This window comes from Arachis ipaensis, chromosome B10, assembly GCF_000816755.2.
Source record: "Arachis ipaensis cultivar K30076 chromosome B10, Araip1.1, whole genome shotgun sequence".
NCBI lineage: Eukaryota > Viridiplantae > Streptophyta > Magnoliopsida > Fabales > Fabaceae > Arachis > Arachis ipaensis.
In genome coordinates this window covers 82,456,283-82,474,748 of record NC_029794.2, presented here as the reverse complement: position 1 = coordinate 82,474,748, position 18,466 = coordinate 82,456,283, and the positions used below count along the sequence as shown (strand labels likewise).

Sequence of the window (18,466 nt, the reverse complement as noted above, 5' to 3'; positions counted from 1 at the left end):
GCTAAATGAAACGATGGCCTCAATCATATAAATGCATGAATACACAAAATAATGGACATAAAGAATCAAACAAATCAAAGATTACAATCATAGAAAGAGAACAATTACACACAAGAAGGAAGATAAGTGGTTATAAGATGTAACCACACAATTAGGGTCAAAACTCACAAGCTTGTGTTCTTAGCTCAAAAGCCATGTTCCAAAATAAATTCTTTCAAGCAAGTTCAACACAAAAATTTTTTTCAAATTGGTAGAGTGTCCTAAAACAATTTTCTTGAAAAAGAAATCATCACCCTAACCAAATAGTCCTAATAAGAAAGAAGTGGTAAAAATATGTACAAATTCTAACTAACATGCAACCTATCATGCAATGCAATAACTAATCTAACAAAGAAAACTAAGAATTGGTGTTGAAAGGAAATTGTTACCCATGGAGATCGGTCAAACGACCTCCCCACACTTGAAGATTGAGGTCATACAAGATGAGGTCATATCAATGCACAAAAACACAATAATCATACAAGATGAAGCATTTATTTAAAAGTTTCATCACCCAACAATATCAAACAAGTCATGAGGCACCAAAATAATGCAAGAAAGTCTCGACAATTGAGTAGGAAAATCCAACACTATTATTAAAATAAGAAACTCGAAAAAAAATAAAGTAAAAACAGGCTATAAAAATAAAATGAAAATGCAAAGAATAAAAGTATGCAATTATAATGGACAAAAGAAAATGGAAGATGAGAAAAAAAACTCTTATTTTTTTTACCGGCGCAGACGCGTCATGCACGCCTACGCGCCGATGCGCAGATTGGCCGAAGGGCGCGTACGTGCCAGGTGCGCGCACGCGTGGGTGGTGTTGGGCGCAGGGCACAGCGTCAGCCCAAGTTTGGCCAAACTCTCTGGAAAATGTACCAGGAGGGCAGGTGACACTATCGACGCGTGCGCGTACAGCGTGTGTATGCGTGCATTGCGCAATTAGCTTTATGGGTGTGTACGCGCCAGGTGTGCGTACGCGCGGGTTGGTTTGTGCTTTAGGCCCAATGTTCGCACAATGCAGGCCTAACTCTCGGGTTTTTGGCTGGGGTGGAATTTTTGCATCTAGGCGTACGCGCCATATACGCGTGCGTGTGGATGGTCAAAAATACTTGGGTTACGCGTACATGCCAAGTGCGCTCATGCGCGGGTTGGTGCTCTGTTTTTTAAAATTTTTCCAAGTTCTTGCACCAAACCAAGCCTTCCAAACCTCCAAATAGCTACCAAAACACCATGAAACCTTATTTAACATACCAAACTACCAAATAAACTCAACAAACAAAACAAAAGATGAAATCAAACCTATTCTACCAATATTTACAAAGAGAAAATTAAAAGAGTTTACCATGGTGGGGTGTCTCCCACCTAGCACTTTTGTTTATTGTCTTTAAGTTGGACTTATAGGGAGCTCCTCATCAAGGTGGCTTGTGCTTGAAGCTATATTTGAACATCCACCAATGCTTGGTCCTCCATTGTGCCCCAAGGTTCCTTATTTGTTGCACCAATAGTCGATGGAGTTCTTCACAAGCTTGGGGCTCCCAAAATTGATTCTCCTTGTGCGATCCGGGATCCCACACTTTATTTTCACACCCATCTTGAAGTTGACTATCATTGATCCATGTGGGTGGTAGGCATGATGAATTCTCAATGAAGTGACCAAACATTCTCCTAGACCCAAGCGATTTAGCTCTATACCAACCTTTGCTATTAAGCTTTGAACATGCAACCATCATGAACTTTGATTTACATTACCAACCACTAACCATCTCCCTTTTGCTCTTAAAGCCACAAATATGTCTAAGTTGACCATCCGTTTCAAGCAAACCATATTCAAGGGGAATAATAAAGCTCAAGTATAAGGAATTTACACACTTGAATGAAAGAATGGATGGTGGTGGCTTGGGGAGAGGTATTTCCACTGCCCTTGCAAGCTCTACTCCTTTGTGTTTTTCCTTGATTGTCTCCACCTCTTTACAAACTTCTTCCTTCTCAATCCTTTGTTTATCAATTTCATCTAACTCTTCTCCATCACTCAAATCATAAATGGGAGGAAGAGAGAAATCCACCTCCACATTGCTTTCTATCTCAGGGAGAGAAGGTTCTTCAAACTCAAAGGATTCACCACCAAGAAGGTTTGATGCATGATCTTCATCACCAAGGGAACTCAATTCTTTCTTCATTCCCTCTAAGTCTTTATTCAACAATTGTTTTGGAGGTTGTGCACTTTCCTCTTTAACATCAAATTCAATCTTCTTGGATGGATTTTCTATTATTTTAGTTTCTCATGGAGGTTCCGCATCTCCTAGGTCTTCAACCACTTCTTCCTTTTCTTCAATGATCATAAGCTCCTCCAATTACTCTAATACAAAATAACATCCCTTATTTTCCACCGGAGTTTCCAATCTCTCCTTCATGCTATGCTTTTGAATTAATTCTCCACATGTGACCATGGGAGTGCTTTGAGTGCTCAAGCATTGGGAGGCTAAAGTGCTTACTACCTTGGTCAAGATAGCCATAAATTCTAGTGTCCCCTTTGCATTTCTCCCTGCCCTTGAAGTATAAGGCCAAGGATTTCATCCATTGAGGATTGGAGTGGATAAGAGGGTTCATTATCTTGAAGAAAGGATTCATGATAGGGAAATGGTTCTTCTTGGTAAGGGTATGGTGGTGTATATTGAGGTGGTTCTTGGGAGTATTGATATTGGAATTGTGGTTCCATGTATGAATCATATGGTTCAAAAGGTGGTTGGTAGGATGGATATGGATTAGGGTCATATGGAGGTGCTTGGTGGAAAAAAGCTTGTGAGTATGGTTGATATGTGGTCAGGAGGACATTTTCGTCATCTTAGAGCTAAGGGACAGAATGATAATCTTGTCATATTCAAGGATCTGAATTCTAGAAGAATTGTGCCATGCCATTCTTGGACATCTAGAAGACCAAGAGTCCGTCTCAAAAATAGTGGTGCTGAAAGGGCAACAATTCATAAGGCCCATTAGGCTAAGTCAAGACAGCAAGAAGCCCAATAATGCTTTTCAAATTTAATGGGAGGCATAATTTATTATTAATTTTCGAATTTTTAGGTATTTATTTTGGTTTGTTTCGTTGTTAGAGTTTGTTGGTTGATTTGATTTACTTTTGATTTGCTTAGTAGTATTTTTAGGGATTTTAAATTTAAATCAAATCTGATCTAATCTAATAAGATCAAATCTGATTTAAATTAGTTATCATATTTTTAGGATTTTAAAATTCAAATCAAATTTGATCTAATCCAATAAGATCAAATCTAATTTAAATTAGTTATCTTATCTTATCTTTTAGGTAGTTTGTTTGGGGTCTATTTAAACACCTTCTGGTGAGACAATTTACATAAACTTTGATGAATAAAATTTCCTTAGTGCTTTATGCACTTTTTTTTTTAGTGTGATTAAGTGAGGTGAGTGATTTGCTTCGCTTGTTGCATGGAGAAAATTGAGTGATTCAATTTTCATCCCTGTGATCTAGGTTGTCAAGGACAGGTTCTTTGAAGATCTAGTAGGGAATCCTTTCCGGTGACCTAGGTTGCTAAGAACAGGTGTCTTAGAGGTCTAGTAGGAAAAAAATCCTTTATCTATCCCTGTAACTGATACCAAATGATAAGAAAATAAAAAAAAAACGAATTTTTTTTTCTTTTTTTAATTTTGTTTTTGTAATTATTCTATCTTTAAGTCAGTGTCTGAAAAAATGATTGAGTACGAAAGTGATGATGACGGAATCTCATATGTGAAAAAGGGTTTTCGGTTGAAGATCCCTGCATTTAAAGGGAGGAACAACCCTGAAGCTTATTTCGAATGGGAAAGAAAGGTAGAGTCATTTTTTGCAACTTGCATCCTTTCAGAGGAAAAGAAGGTTCGACTAGTACAAGCCAATTTTTCCGATGATGCCCGTATATGGTGGACTGAATTAGGAAGATCTAGAAGACGGTACGGAAAGAGTCCAATTTGCAGCTGGGAGAAGATGAAGAAAATCATGAGGAGACAGTTTGTGACATCATCATACCACATGAGGAATCGAGTTGTACTATCATCTTACCACAATGAATTTTTTGGAAGATTTTGTAAGTTGCAACAAGGTTCACAATCAGTGATGGAGTACCACAAGGTGTTTTTATATTTGATGGACAAGGCTAATATCAAAAGGAGTCCTGAGGTTCTTATGGACTGATTTTTGTTTGGATTACGCGAAGAACTTGCAGATAAAGTCCAAGGTTACCGTTACAAGACCCTGGACGATTTGGTCAAATTGGCCATTGACAGGGAGCAGGTGCAACACATAATAGATCTCCATAACAAAAGGAATTCTTCTATGCCTATCTTTCATTCTTCTTCAAAGCCAGAGATGGAAGAATTTGTTGAGTATGCTGTGGAGGGTGATGTGTCCTTGGAAGATTCAACAGTACAGAATTTCTCAACTGGGTCCTTGGGATGTGAGCAATTTGAAAAATATGAGAGAAAAGAAATTGAGAAAGAGATTGAGTGTTTGAGTGAAAGGAATCCATGTTTGATTGAAAGCGAGAGTTTTGAGAGAAAATATGAGAATAGTGAGCGAAAGGAGTCAATGAGTGACAAAGAAACTGATAGCAATAAACACACTTGTGAGAGAGATCTAGAAAGTTCTAGCTTAGACAAGAGTGCATTAGTATCATTGAATTCCATAGAATTCTTAGTTTCTCATACATCTAACCATGAAATTCCTAGTGTTTTTATATCAACTTTCTCAGGCTTTGTAGATTCACTGATCAACTATGGAGGCATTAATATGGATGAAAAGAAAGGAAGACAAATTGCACACTTTGAACAAGATGGTGAAACTATGGTTGGAAAGATTGAACTTGCACACATGAAGGACATAGCCACAATTCAGTGGGTAGAGAAGAGTCATCAAACCATGGTATTTAAACCTGGAGATTGGGTTTGGATTCCTTGGAGGGACGAAGAGCATCTCATGCAAGATTCGAGGACGAATCTTTTTGAAGAGGGAGAGAATGATATGTGGTGAGGAGGACATTTTCGTCATCTTAGAGCTAAGGGACGGAATGATAATCTTGTCATATTCATGGATCTGAATTCTAGAAGAATTGTGCCATGCCAGTCTTGGACATCTAGAAGACCAAGAGTCCGTCTCAAAAATAGTGGTGCTGAAAGGGCAACAATTCATAAGGCCCATTGGGCTAAGTCAGGACAGCAAGAAGCCCAATAATGCTTTTCAAATATAATGGGAGGCATAATTTATTATTAATTTTCGAATTTTTAGGTATTTATTTTGGTTTGTTTCGTTGTTAGAGTTTGTTAGAAGATTTGATTTACTTTTGATTTGCTTCGTAGTATTTTTAGGGATTTTAAATTTAAATCAAATATGATCTAATCTAATAAGATCAAATCTGATTTAAATTAGTTATCATATTTTTAGGATTTTAAAATTCAAATCAAATTTGATCTAATCCAATAAGATCAAATCTGATTTAAATTAGTTATCTTATCTTATCTTTTAGCTAGTTTGTTTGGGGTCTATTTAAACACCTTTTTAGTGTGATTAAGTGAGGTGAGTGATTTTCTTCGCTTGTTGCATGGAGAAAATTGAGTGATTCAATTTTCATCCCTGTGATCTAGGTTGTCAAGGACAGGTTCTTTGAAGATCTAGTAGGGAATCCTTTCCCGTGGCCTAGGTTGCTAAGAACAGGTGTCTTAGAGGTCTAGTAGGAAAGAAATCCTTTATCTATCTTTTTTTATAAATTCTTATCAATGGTTGAGGTTCATGTTGAGATATGATTCGTAGGCATATGGTGGTGGTTCTTGAACGTCACAAAGAGATTCACCATAGCCATTAAATGGATATTCACCATAGAATGGTTCTTGTTCATAGTCCAATGGTGGAGGTTGTTGCCATGAGGATTGATCATATGCATATGGCTCCTCCCACCTTTGGTTGTCCCATCCTTGATACACCTCTTCATTGAAGCTCTCATTTCCTACAACATAGTTAGGACCAAACTCATAGCCAAAGTGAGAATTCATGGTAGCAAGAGAAAATGAAAACAAAATCAAATAAGAAGCAAGAAAATTAAATCCTAAAACTAGCAAGAACTAACAAAGAAGCAAAAGGCAAACCTATGTACAATATTCACATATATACAATAACCAATAATACAACACCATTGCAATTCCCCGGCAACGGCGCCATTTTGACGAATGGATTTTTTACGGTTTAGAATTCACAATAAATTCTCGTTGCAAGTATAGTTTCTAAACCAACAAAGAATCCTTTCATACAAAAGATTGTTTGTGACTAAAACAAACCCTTAAATTTATAAACCGAAGTATTAGAACCTCGGGTCGTTCTCCCTAGGAATTGCGATAAAGTGTCTTGTTATTGGTTATGAGGTATGTTTTGGGGGTTTTGGGATAAGAGACATGAAATGTAAATGGCAATGAAAATAAACTAACAACTAAAAAGGTCTTGGCAAAGGTTGGTGATCAAGGATCTCTATCCCTATCACTAACCACAACATGAGAATTGGCAAGGATCAATCCGATTAAGTCATCCTCTAACTAGTAGTAAAGGAAAGTCAAATGAGCTATATCAATCCAAGTCCATAAGTCCTACTTTTTCACCAATTCAATTAGTGAGATCTAGAGTTAATGGCTCCCAATCATCAATCACTTGGACATTAGTAACTCAAGAGTTCCTAAGTTACCTTCCCAAGCCAAGAGCATAAAATTCTACTCTAGAATCCAACCAAGCATTTTATCAAACAATTGGAAGGCATAAAAGGTAAACAAAGTTCAATTGCAAGGAAAGTAAATCTACACTACTCAATTGCAAGGAAATTAATAACAACAATTCAATTAAGCAATAAAGGAACATGAATCATAAATTGCATTAAAAGAAAAATAGAGGAAACAAAAGTGCATCAACATCAAAGTAGAGAATTAAAAGAATTAAATGCTAAACTAGAGAGAGGAAAGGTAGAAGAAGAAGAATTATAAAGAGAAAAGTAAATCAAAGCATGAAATTAAACTAGATCTAAGAGTTTCTAATCTAGATCTAAAACCCACTACAAGAAAACATGTCTTTTGCCATGCTTTTAAAGCGTGGCGAAAAGCTGAAAAAGCGTGGCGATAGTTTTTTGCCACGCTTTTTGAGCTACCGCCATGCTTTTTGTAGCCCATTGCCACGCTTTTTGTTTACCACACTTTTTTACAAACTGCCACTTGTAAAAGCGTAGCTGTAGGTGGGAAATATGGCCAAGCTTTTAAAGCGTAGCGATAGGTAAAGATATGGCCACGTTGTCAAAGCGTGGCGATAGGACAGATCTGGCCACGCTTTTCAAGCGTGGTAGTAGACCAGATATGGCCACGCTTTTAAAGCGTGGCAACAAGAGCAGATATGGTCATAGTTGTAAAGCGTGGCAACAAGAGGAGATACGGCTACGCTTTTAAAGCGTGGCAAAAGGGGAGGTACGGCCACACGTGTAAAGCGTGGCGAAAGCGTGGTAGTAGAAGAGGTATGGCCACGCTTGAAAAGCGTGGCGAAAAAGCTTAGATACAGCCACGCTTTCTAACCGTGCCAATAGACAGAGATATGGCCATATAGCCACATTTTAAAAGCGTGGCAAAAAAGATGGTCAGTAATCTAGTTCCCTTCTTAATCTTCATAAATAAAACCTTACATGAATTCATAGATAATTTTATAATTTAGTCAATGACCAATAATCAAGTAATCCAACTTTCATAAAATTGTCACCAAAATGAGTGTGTGATCACATAACAACATACACTAACAAAATACCAAAAGTGAAAGTCATAACTACTCATGAATTCCTAATACATGAATTAGAATTCCTAATCAAAGTCTTCTTCAAAATACCAAAAGTGAAAGTCATAACTTCTCATGCAATTCCTAATACATGAATTAGAATTCCTAATCAAAGTCTTCTTGTACTTAATGCCAAGATATAAAAACTTCATGTATCATTGCAAGCTAAATTGTTTTGACCTGTGCCCTGCAAAATAAAAAACACAAATGAACAACTACAAATGAAAAATGGATGATGCAGTAAACTTCAGCCCACTAATTTTTCTAACAATCAGATTTGACATCAAACTTAATTTTTGTAACATAAAAAGCATTCTAACAATTAGATTTAATTTTGCTACATATATCCACTAATCTGCACAAGGATTCTCAAAATTTCCTTTAAATTTGATATCAAACAAACAACTTATTGTTCAATAAATAAATCTGATTTATAGCATCAATGAAAACGTGATACAACATTCATGTTCCCTCAGCCAATGTTTGATATTCTATTATTGAGCCAAGCCTAAACCTAACAAACTAAAATTGAAACATATATTACTTATTTTTAACAAAATAAAGATGTGAATCATGCGCCTACACAATATGATGATATCAGCCAGTACCATTAAGTGAAACAAGTGAAAAAGAAGATGCAAAACGTACAACAATGGCAACTAGTTCGAACCTTCCAAGTTCTAACAAAATTAACTCTTTCCACCAGTCATAGTTATTCAAAATTATATTAGAACCTTCCAAGTTCGAATTCAGCAACAACAAACAAAATTGAAGTACTTGGTTATATTGCAACATTTTTATTAATAAAAATATTATAATTTTACCTACATCATCTTTGTGTGGAATGTGAGTTGCTTCGGAGGAGCGAGGAGTATTTCTTGCTTTGCTACTTGAGGTATCCAAAGGAGAATCTTGGGCAGCTTGAACTAAGGCTGTTACCTTTTCATCGCTCATTCCAGGGTTGAGTTGGTGCACCAATACCTTTAATAAACCACATACACCATCCATCTTCTTCTCTAATGATGAGACCTTAGTGTTATATTCAACTTTTATGTAGCGAATCTCCTCATCTTTTTTAAGAGAGCTTCTTGTAATCGAAGCCCCATAACAACGAACTCGACCTGGTTGGTCCTTTCCTAACACTCCTACAAATGCATCCTCTTCATTTTTTCCTACTTCTAAGCGGTTCTGAAGTTCAGTCTATCAAAAAGCAACAACCAATAAGGTTCAAAGTCGCATTAACTCAATTTAGATAGAAATCACATCAAAATTCATAATGTACATATCCAAAATACAAATACAAACAACTCACAATTGTGGCTTGTGTTTTAGCATTAATTTCTTTTCCTTTTTTACTTGTGCGAGTTGCTATGAAAACTTTAGCCCTTGATGGTTCTTCACTGTTCTCTTTAGAGTCACGCTAGAATACATAGAAAAAAGTTTACATGAAGCATACTAACTAGGCAACTACACCATGAATACATATAAAAGAGAAATCACAAAGAATAAGTTATATTACCAGCTGCTTACGCACTATTCCAAAATTTGTGGATCCCATTCGGTGAGGACATGTTTGTTTTAACCTATTTTCAGTATTCTTAGCAGAGATACCTAAATATTAAGAATCAATGAAGAATCAAATTTCTTCCAAAACACCTAAGTTTAGGAACATGAAGAATCAATGATAGTATGCTTGATGGTATAGGAAGAAATAAAAGGAAATATTACCTTCGTGGCCGGAAGACTCCAATACCGAATTAGTTTGCGAAATTGAACCTCGGGAATCTCTAATGGTCGGTAATTATCATTTCTTTCTTTGTGTTGTACTTCACGAAATGCTCTTTTTTTATTTCTCTCTTATATTTTTTCCATGCACCACAAAATCCCCGTATTACCCACGGCTTTGAACTTATGGGAAGAATGAACTTTTGCTATGCAACACAACACATTAGAATATTTTTCTTCGAAGTCCTAACTTGCTCTTCAAATGCATCCTCCACTATTGTGATGGGTTGTTTGCTTGTTGGATCCTTTGGAGCTTGAGCTTGCAAGCTAACCTTCTCATTTTCAGCCATGATCCTTTCTCTCTTAATATTGTATTGTTTTAGCAATTCAGCACTTGACTTCACTTGTGTAACCTCAAAGAAATTATTTTTTTTTGGGCTTTTTCCTTTCATTTTTTGGCCTAAGGTAAGTATCCATTTTCTTTTAGTGATCTCCCCTTTCTCCATTCTGTATACACAAAATAATAACAATGAATAAAATGCTAACTAAATAATAATTAAATGAGCATAATCAACTGAAGCAAGTAATTAACTAAGCAAAACAACTAAGGAAAGTGGGTTGTTTAGGATTCTACCAAAACTTGTCAAGATGTTTCAGAGTCAAGGTCCTCCATGTACTCATATTCGCTTTCCTCGTCTTGCTCACAATATTGTTTGGCAAATATGTTTTGATCCATATCTGTAATAGTTGCTCTTAGATCATTCCTCACTAGATCAATTTCGCCATTATCATTTGGAAGACTTGGAATCACTTCAGGTTCGCATGGCTTCCTTGCATATATTATGGGGGAATCAGACTCAAGGTCATCACTTACCCTAAATAAATCTCTTGGAATTGTTTTCATAACATAGTGCTTGTCCCTAACATATGGGTCTTGCACATAAAAGCATTGGTTTACTTGAGATGCTAGCACAAATGGTTCTTCTTGGTAGTATTTTTTATTGAAATACATATATGAAAGACCAAAGTTGTCTTTTATAATTGGGTTCTTATCTTTCACACTAGCAAAACTAGGAGTCAATGCTTCTAATGTGACACCACTATTTTGAGTTTTACGTCTCACATCACGGTGCCTTGTATGGAACCTATACCCATTGATAATATAACCTGAAAATCTTTTTGCAACTCGATTTGGACCCCTAGCCAACCCTTTTGCCCAACCAGGCACATCCTTTTTCATGGCACGAATTTTAATCCATTCTGAAAATTGTTGACTGCGGTCCTTGGCTTTCTCCCACTTTGTTCTTCGTAGATTGTTATCATTAACTGCCTCCTCATGCTCTCTGAAGAGATTAAATATTCATAGTTTTAGTTGTTAGTAAGGTTAAATATGATGATTGAGATCTAACAAATGATAATGAATCGAAGAAAATACCTCATGTAGACTTCGATCTTATCACAATTGTTTAGGATGTATGCATGGCCTTGTATTTCTGATTTTTCATCTAAAATAAATAAATCTCCTATTCTTCCACCAAGAGGACATCCTTTGCTTGGAAACAAACTAGGAGTTCGCACCTCATCTGAATATCTTGTCTGAATATCTTGTTCCGAGGGATTCTATTAAATCTTGTCTGAATATCTTCATGCAAATATCTTGAGCAAAAATTGATACACTCATTCGCCAAATATTCTTCGGCAATAGATCCTTCTGGACGACTTCTATTACGAACATACGATTTTAGTGTGCACATATACCGTTCAAGGTACATCCAACGATATTGAACTGGACCACCTAACCTCACCTCATTTGCCAGATGAATAGGAAAGTGCACCATTATGTCAAAAAAGCTAGGAGGGAAAATCCTCTCCAATTGGCATAATGTCTCAGCAATCTCTGCTTCTAAGTTAACTACCTCATCTAGGCTAATTACTTTTTGACATATTTGGCGAAAAAATGAACATAACCGAACTAGAGCGATGGCAACATGGTCAGGAAGTATGCTCTTGATTGGTACTTGCAACAAGTAATGCAACATAAAATGAGCATCATGGGTCTTGTAACCAAAAATCTTCTTTTCTGTTTCATGCACACATCGAGCAATATTGGAAGCACTATCGTCTGGTAATTTTGCCGCTTTCAACACACTACAAAAGATTGTTTTCTCTACTGGAGTCATTGAAAGCATGCCTTTGCTAACTTAGTTTTTTTCCATCCTTCGTATCTTTTGGTTGAAGGTTTTTCCTGATACCCATGTTTTTAAGGTCAAAATGAGCAGCTGCATGATCTTTCGTCTTTCCAGGAATATCTAAAAGAGTTCCAATTATGCTATCAACTATATTCTTCTCTATGTGCATGACATCAAGGTTGTGTCTAAACATGTTGGACTTCCAATATGGTAAATAAAAAAAGATTGACCATTTTTTCCAATTTGATATGCCATTCTTTGATCTCTTTTGCTTCTTTCCAAAAGAATTATCTACCTCTTGCAATATATCAAATACAGTTGAACCTTCTAACAACTGTGGTGGAGACCTGAGTTCAATTTTTCCATTGAAAGATCTTTTGTTATGCCTCCATGGATGATTCATGGGTAAAAACCTTCGGTGATCCATATAAACAGTCTTGTGACTATGTTTCAGATAGATAGAAGAAGTCTTATCATTAGAATATGGACAAGCCAATTTTCCCTTTGTACTCCACCCAGATAACATAGCATACGTAGGGAAGTCATTAATTGTCCATAAAAGGCATGCTCTCATGTTGAATATTTTGTTTTCTTTCAAATCATATGTTTCGACACCTGACTCCCATAATTCTTTTAATTCTTCAATCAACAGTTGAAGATAGACATCAATGTCATTTCCCAGTGATTGTGGTCCAGGAATGAGTAAAGATAGCATAAAATAATCAGGCTTCATGCTCATCCAAGGGGTAGATTATACACCATCAGAACAACAGGTCATGTACTGTGTGTACTGCTCAAAGTTCAGAATAGATTGAATCTGTTGCTTGCTAACCCAAGTCTCACATTACGAGGCTCCTTTGCAAAATTTTTATGTCGATTATCAAATGCTTTCCAAGATTCACCATCGGCAGGATGCCTTAAGGACCCGTTTTTAACACGCTCATTATGATGCCAAGACATAGCTTTGACAGTTCTTGTGCACATAAAAAGCTGTTGAAGTCTGGGAATCAAAGGGAAATGCCTTAGAGTTTTCGCAGCAACGTTGTAAGGCTTTCTAAATGAGGTAACATCATCTTCTTCTTCATGATGCTCAATATAATGGGATGTTCCACAGACATGACAAGATGAGTCATTCTCATACCCGTTCTGATACAACATGCAGTCATTGCGACATGCATCGATCTTTTGGTAGTCAAGACCCAAGTTCTTTACCATATTCTTGGTTTTATCAAAAGAAATAGGAATATTCAAATATCGCATTGCTTCTTTCAATAATTCCAAGAGAGAAGTAAATGACGCATTACTCCAACCATGCAAGCATTTTAACAAGTAAAGATGAATGGTAAAGGATAATCTTGTTAATCCTTTACACTCGGGGTATAGTTCCTGGCTTACCTCGGCTACCAATTTATAAAATTTCTTTGCACATTTGTTAGGCCTCATGTTTTGTCCGTCAACTTGTGTATTATCTCGAAATCTATCACGTAACAACTCATTAATGTTATCATTGCAGTTATATTCACCGCCTATGTCACTGTCAATATCCATAGCAAAAAGTGATTCCCCATGATTAAACCATCGCCTATAACCTTTTACAAAACCGTGGCATATTAGATGATCATATACATCATCTCTCTTTAACTAAAATATATTATAACACTTTGTACAAGGGCATTGAATTTCTTCCCCTTGAGGAACTCCCTTTGATGAGAAAGCAAAGTGTAAAAATCTTTATACACCAACTTGATATTATTTCTCATGACGTGGTGTATCCATCCAGTCTTTTGACATATCCATCGAAAACCTATATATTTCACGTAGATAGCTAAGTTTCTAAATTGAAGTCCTTACTATTAGTCTCACTAACTGTAAATCTAACTTCCTAATTAACTAAGAGACAATGTTGTGCAAGCCTCCAAAATACTTTGAAGACATTAGACATAAAATAACAGATAAAATTGAATTTTAGCAATGCTCAACAGGAAAGCACTAAATTGCACGCATAACATCAATAACAAATTAATAGATGTATTTAAATTTTCATAAACCAACCTTAATTACTATCTTAATCCGTTCCACAACAGCAGCAAAGTGGTAGCACAGCAGAAGCAGAATTAGAGAGGTACCAGCGGCAGCGAACAGCTATTCAGCAGCAGCAGACTATTATATTACCACAGGAGCAGCAGAACAAAGAAGTGGCAGTAGTAGTGGATAGATAACAATCGAAAGCCTGAACAAAAATAAGCTACATTAAAACCAAAACTGCTAATTAAAAATAGCAAGAGAGTAGAATGTCCTTAAATGGCCTAATGCATTTGTTCTTTCTACTACTACTAAAATGCACTCATCATGCTGTGCCATTTATACTTCTATACTCCTAAGTCCTAACCCATAATTTTGTTTTCAATTTTCTTAAACTTTATTACAATTTGCTAGTTAATGCAAAGTATAAAGTGGGTTGATGTGATTGTGAAGGAATAAAAAAGGGAAAATGGAAGCAAGTGTTAGGAGCTACTCATTGCTCATGGGGAAATGCATTAGGACCCCCTTTTAAAAAAGCAAATTTAAATTCAAATTTTGAATAAGTAAAAAGCAAATTCAAATTTAAATAAGGCTTATTTTAACTGATATGACCCATTTAATAGCATTCCTAATTTTAAAATATTATTTTTTTAAATCAATTTTTTCTTAGAGAAAAAAGTGAAAGGATAACCATTTTTATCTAAAGCTTTTTTTTAGAACTCGAACGCAAATAAAAGGCTTGAAAAAAAGAATTATAATCTAGTGTCGCAATTTCCAATTATTGGCCAGTGGTGAGAACAACAAACCATATGCATAATATATTCATAGCATATATAGAAATGGTCATCAAGGCTTTTGAACTGGAATATCCAACAATCAAAATACTACTATGGTCCAGGCTCCACAACTTTTAATTTCGTCACACTCTGAACCTTATAAAACTTAAAAGGTTAAATAACACAGTTGGTCCCTATACTTTTGGTGAAATTGCAAATTGGTCTTTACACTTTAAAAGTTTGTAATTGGGTCCCTAAAGATAATTAAAATTTATAATTTAGTCCCTGCCGTTCAAAAAGTGTTTGATTAAACCAACCGTGTAATTTAACCATTTGAAAATAACCATTTTAGAAAGTAAGAAAGTGAGAGTGAGAGAGTTGGGGAGGGACGAGGTAGGTTCAGATAGCCTAGGAAGTTTTTGGTCACTCCAAATGATTAAATTACACAGTTGGTCCCCATAATTTCACTAAAATTACAAATTGGTCCCTGTTGTCAAACATGTACAGGTCACATGTTCAAAATAAAGAATATTCTGAGAATATTCTGTTAAATCAAACACTTTTTGAACGGCGGGGACTAAATTGCAAATTTTAATTCTCTTTAAGGACTCAATTATAAACTTTTAAAGTGTAGGGACTAATTTGCAATTTCACTGAAAGTGTAGGGACCAACTATGTAATTTAACCAACTTAAAAACATAGAAACTACAGTACACCTTAAAACTAACCAATGAACTGCAGACTTAGTGACTAATGGCAGAGAAGACTGAGTAGGGAATGGCAGAGACAAATGCACCAGCAGGGATGAAGGAGCAAAGCAGAAATAGCGGAACCTCTTCAAACTTGTTCTTCTGCTCTCTCAATAGCTTAAGTGTTGTTAGTGGTTGTTACTGCAAAACACAAAGCATAATAACATTACTTTGTTAATTAGTAAGCAGAAGAGGAAATGCAAATTGAGAAATCAGCAGCAACCAATGATTAAGGATGTAATGAGCATGAATGCATAATAAGCACAAAGAATCACAACGAGGAAACGAGTTGCTAACACATGGCATGAAGCAGCAACACTTATTAAACAGCAGCAATAAATAGCTGTTTCCCAGGTTCAAAAAAATAGCAAACAGAATTCATATGACTTAACCAGTTCTACAAACTGAAATCATTGCAGTTCATATAACAATCCAGATTCTCTAATTAACCACCTAATTCAACTAAACTAAATTAGTTGAACTAAACAAGCTAAACAGAATGAGCTAAACCAGATTAATCAAACAAAAATATTGGTGAGAGCATGATCAATCAATTTTTGGTGAGAGCATGGAAACAATAGACTGCAGTATTACACAAACTACACCATAAATTACATATGAGCTACAGTTTTCAAAGAAAAAAAGGGGCCAAGAAAAATATGAGCTACACCATAATATGATACTCTATCAAATAAAAGGCCGTCCAGCAACCAGCTCAGAAGAAAAATTAGATCAGACAATAAGGCCGGCGAACAGTCAAGACAACAAGAAAAACCAAAAATAAACACACAAGCTATGCACATTAATAAAATCAGTCAAGTTCAACCAGATCTTAGATCTCCACAGTAGAAGATCGGAATCAGAGTTATCAGCATGCTATATACAGTTAAACATAGCACAATTTCTAGATCTACTAGGTCTCTTCATTGCAATAAGTGCTAAGTACAAAAAGAGAAGTTTAAATTAAATGAGAAAACATAATACATATAGTAGTAGTGGTAAGAGTTGCCTATAGACTATAGGTAGGGTTCCCTCCAATCTATATTTCCTTATTTAATTGCCATGTTACTACTATAAAATTGTACACATACAATATGAAAATAATCCATATAGGTAGCAGGTCCCCTATTCTAAATGCTTGTTCTTTATAAAGTTGTACCAAAAAAAATCAGGTTGTCCCATGTATTTGTTTAATCTTGTGCTGTTGAATACTAAAAGTATAGTAATTCTTTTAAACTTCTTCTAGCTCTAACATAACCTAGTTAAAAACTATTAGATGGAACAATCATATTTAAACAGTCAACTTGCCTCAGTATTAAGTATTTAAGTTCATTTGCCAAAATAAAACAATTATAATAGCATAATTGTCCTTACTTGTTCAAGAATTGGTTAAATTTACTTGTCCATACAACTTTTCCTTATTTTGAATGCTTGTTCTTTACCTATGTGTGAGTTGCTGTACCTCTCATCTGAGCTCGACTACCTTCAAGGTTAGCAATCTGCTGCGTAAGCCTTATCAACTGTCGAGCAAGAACTTTAGTTGCAGCCTGAATATTGCATAGGAAAAGAAGAATATATTAGCATGTTTGGCACAATAAATTATCTAGAGACTAGAGAGAAATAACAGTTTTTAATACTTTCAAAACTTTTGACAGAAGGCTATTTCAATATATAAGATGTTTCGAACCAAAAGTAAGCCAGTTCGAACACATTCAGATCAACGTGACAGCTTCTCAAGTAATTATGCATAAGAAACCTATGAGAAAACGTGGATTATACCTCATTTCCCATCTTAGCAGTTCTCTTTATCTCAGCAAGAAGCTTCTTTTCCTAAAAACAGTAAGAAAGAAAAACATTAGAGATAATCCCAAAGTTCAGCAAGAAAATAATCAGTGATTAATGAATAACTGCTTCACATACTTCCAATTGTAATGCTCCAATTTCCCTCTCTATACCTGAAAAACATAACCAAAAATCAATCAATAAATGATTTCTAGGAAATTCACACAAAATTCAAAGAGATATTTATATTAGCATAATTGAGCAGCTTTTTCTTTCTATAGCATAAAAATAGTTACCTTGAATGAGATTATCCTGCTTTAGGAATAAGATTTTACCCAGTCTAGTCTAAACTCTAAAAAACTTCTTTTAAGCTTAGATATGTCCCATCTCTAAATATTACAACCTGGACAAGTTAAGATTATTCACAGTCATAATCTTTCTAAAAAACAATTTACGGGATATTAATAATCAAAATGGTGTAATAAAAGGCATTTGGTATTGACTTCTGCATTGATGATAATCAGTTGATCATTTTAAGTATCCTGAATGTCGCAAGTATTGCAGCAGTATTATCTATCCCATTCATATGTTGAATTAGCATACTAAAAAGTTATTCAATATTCTAAGTCTATTTTCTATTTTTCTTAGTACACATACAGGGGAAAGATTGATGATGATGAGTGAATGGCCGGATTAACACGGTGGCGGCCTAGTGGTGGCAACAAACAGAGTGCACCTTTGTGGCTTTGTCATTCCAGAAAAAAACCACGTACGTCCACAGCATCGCAAGCAACACGTGTTGAGCATTATCAATTAACCAAGAAGGAACATGCGATCAGAGAGAACGAATCAGGGGAAATAAAAATGGAAAGGAAAAGCCCTAAAAAGGGCGAAGGGTGAAGGGCGAAGTGCGAGGGTAATGGGAGGCGCTCTTCCAGGCTTAGGGTTTCGAGTGATTAGGGTTAGTGTCTTTGGGTTGGGGAGCCGGGTTGGGGCCGGGTTGGGAGCCGGGTTGGGGGCCGGGTTAGGGTCAATGGGTTGGAGCCCCTCTCACCACGCTTTTAAAACGTCACTATTTTGCTCTACGGCCACGCTTTTGAAGCGTGTCAGAAAAGAACCTTTTGGCCACGCTTTTAAAGCGTGCCAAAAGAGTACTAAGATATGGCCACGCTTTGTAAGCGTGGCCAAAATGAAACGCTGTCGCCACGCTTTCAAAACGTCCTTGTTTCTCTCTATGGCCACACTTTTGAAGCGTGGCAAAAAAAAGCGTAGCCATTTCTCTAATCAATTACCACCCTTACAAAAGCATGGCCGTTGATACTTTTCGAAAGC

The 18,466-nt window shown here is 36.0% G+C and overlaps 2 long non-coding RNA genes across 2 annotated transcripts; both read right to left on the bottom strand.

The window, feature by feature from the left end:
• On the bottom strand, positions 7,794 to 16,901 carry LOC107622042. The gene is made up of 2 exons (XR_001616041.2): positions 16,795 to 16,901; positions 7,794 to 8,078 (listed from the first exon to the last, which is right to left on the bottom strand). It is a non-coding gene; the product is annotated as an uncharacterized LOC107622042 (long non-coding RNA).
• On the bottom strand, positions 17,134 to 17,548 carry LOC107622041. Its single transcript, XR_001616040.2, has 3 exons — positions 17,431 to 17,548; positions 17,273 to 17,307; positions 17,134 to 17,182 (listed from the first exon to the last, which is right to left on the bottom strand). It is a non-coding gene; the product is annotated as an uncharacterized LOC107622041 (long non-coding RNA).